Raw genomic sequence first — 2,520 nt, 5'->3', positions numbered from 1 at the left:
AGGGAACCCCAGCACCTGGAAAGAGCCCCAGCACCTGGAAAGAGCCCCAGCCCCAGCGCCCCCTCCTCCAGCACCCCCCGCCCCATGGGCACCCCAAAGGGTCACCTCTGCCCGGCCACGCTCCCCGCAGCGCCCCAGCAGTGGGGACAGCTCCCACCCCGGCCCTTCTCACCTGCTTCTTCCCAAATTTTTTTTTTTTTTTTTCGGAAGCAACTAACACTTTTCTTTGAAGAGCAACAGATGAGCGAGACCCTCCCAGCGCCTTTTATGATGTTAAATTTATTGCCTGGCTCCACAATTGCCATTTTAATGACGAACGCTCCCACGGCTTTAACGCGGCTGAGTGCTGGCATTGAAAACAGAAGCCGGGGGGGACACGCTGTCTCCGGTCTCCTGGAGGAGAACGGATTCCAGCCCTTTTCCTGATCCTTGCACAAAGTTTTGCCAAATAGATAATGTGTTTTATAATTTCCAGACGGTGCTGTGCTGGTAAGGGAGGCCCTCTGCTGGCACCGGGCTGATGGGGAGAGCCCCGGGAAGCAGCTGGGAGCCACCGGGGATGCGCGGGGCCTGGGAGACACCTCTGGCAAGGTGTCCTGCAGAACCGAGCCTGGAGATCCGTGTCGAGCAAGCCAGGCACAGGAACCTCCGTCCTGGAGGTGCTGGAGAGCTCACAGAGGTGAGCACAGGGAACCGAGCCCACGGAAAGGAGCCTGGGAAATCGAGTTGGGGAAACCAAGTGAGCTTGAAAAGTGAGCCCAGAGCCAGGAGCAGAGAGCTGGACCTGGAGAAAGATGCGTGGCCAGACCGGCCCTGAGGGTCACGCCTGGGCTGAGCCATCCCCCTCCCTGCTGCATCCAAAGGGAGCCCAAATCCCTGCAGCCCGTGCTGGTCCACAGTGAGGTGGCTGTGCACACCCAAAGGGAACATCCCAGGCCTTCCCTTGGCTGGGGACAGCCCTGGAACATCTGTCCCATGGGTGGCACCCTGTGGGAATGGCTGGGATGCTGGCAGGGAAGGAGGGCGAGTGGTGGCAGCTTTGCCATGGGGTGGGATGGAGCTGCCACAGCTCCCACTGTGTCCCAGATCGGGCTGGTGAACATTCCCCTCCTCTGGGCACAGAGCCCAGGGGTGGCAGTCCCCACACTGGCAGCCCCCATGGTCCCACTGTCCTCTCCAGGAGGGCATCAGGGCCCTGCCAGGGGACAAGGATAAGTCTGGAGCTGGCGATGGACAGCAGCAGTGTGGGGCCAGCCGTGCAGACCCACACCGGGGATTTCAACTGAGGACATCGACTTCTATCAGGAGACGCTTTATTTTTTTTAACAGTGCCTGAAACTCAGCCCGGGTTATCAGGGAGATATTAAATTGCTGTTGGAAGCGACACCAGTGGGGCGGAAAAGCCATGCTGTGCTCTTACCTCTTCCCACAAGGTCGAGGCAGACAGCCCCGGGGGACGACGCATTCGCCGCGTCCTTCCTGTAGCGAGGATCACATGTCAGAGCGAGCGAAGCCTTGAGAAAATTAAACCCGTGAGCTCACCGCCTTCCTGAGCGCAGGCGCCAGCCCTCCCCGAGGTCCCTGAGCCCGGATTGCCAGCTGGGGTGACCTGGCAGCAGTGGCAGTGCCAGGAGGATGCCACCTCCCCGGGGGACAGCAGCGGTCCCCACCGGTGTGCCTGCAGCTGGGCTGTGCGGCGGAGGAGCTTCGAACCCTGCCGTGCATCACTGGCTGATGGGGAAGGACCTTCCCATGGGAAGAAGCTGTCAGCCTTGGCAGGGCACAGCTGCAAAAGTCTCCTGAAGGCCTTCAGCCGGATTTCCTCTGGGGATCCAAGCTCTTGCTTGGGCAAAGGGATGGACAGAGGGTTCAGCTCTGGTGGGACTGGCACTGTGGCCAGGCATGGGGCTGGGTTTTTTCCAGGACAAGGTTCAGTCCTGTTCCTACATCCCTCTGCGGCACAGTGGATGGACAGAATCAAAGAGAAAGGCAACACAGCCCACAGGAGAGCCTGTATGTGCATGGGGGGTCACCTGGAGACCCCCAGAACCCCACACAGGGACCCCGAGCTGCCCACGCCTCAGTCAGCTGGGACCATCACTGGAGAGGGGACATCATGAGTAACACTGCCTGGGAGGGACACGAGGAGCCAGGACTACAAGTTTGGGACCTGGGGACAGTGAGGGATTGCCCATGATGGCAAGAGGAGCAAGGGGAGGATGAAGGAGAGATCTGAGGGAGGACCTAGAGACAATTGTCCATGGGGCTGTCAAAGCCCCAGGGCTGAGCCAGGCCTCTTCCCAGGGCACCCTCTGCTCTCCCAACTTTGCTCGTGTTCCCCGGCTCAGAGGGGGAGCAGAAATGCAGCTCAGCTCCCATTTCCCCCTCCAGGTACTTTCTTCTTCATCACCCTCTTCCTCCTTGAGCAAGCCCAGCTTTTCACCTTGGCTCTGCCCTTTCCCAAACCAGCCAGGAGGTACCAGGGCTGGATTTTCATGTTCCCACTGGGCATCCCCCACA

The 2,520-nt window shown here is 60.0% G+C and overlaps 1 long non-coding RNA gene across 1 annotated transcript; it reads right to left on the bottom strand.

Moving 5' to 3' along the window:
• Positions 1–260: 260 nt before the first annotated feature.
• On the bottom strand, positions 261–1,497 carry LOC110471336 (uncharacterized). Its single transcript, XR_002465574.2, has 2 exons — positions 1,421–1,497; positions 261–713 (listed from the first exon to the last, which is right to left on the bottom strand). It is a non-coding gene; the product is annotated as an uncharacterized LOC110471336 (long non-coding RNA).
• Between the last annotated feature and the right edge of the window lie 1,023 nt (positions 1,498–2,520).

This window comes from Lonchura striata, chromosome 15, assembly GCF_046129695.1.
Source record: "Lonchura striata isolate bLonStr1 chromosome 15, bLonStr1.mat, whole genome shotgun sequence".
Taxonomy (NCBI): Eukaryota; Metazoa; Chordata; class Aves; order Passeriformes; family Estrildidae; genus Lonchura; species Lonchura striata.
Note: the sequence above shows the minus strand (reverse complement) of the source record. Positions and strands in the feature narration are given on the sequence as shown.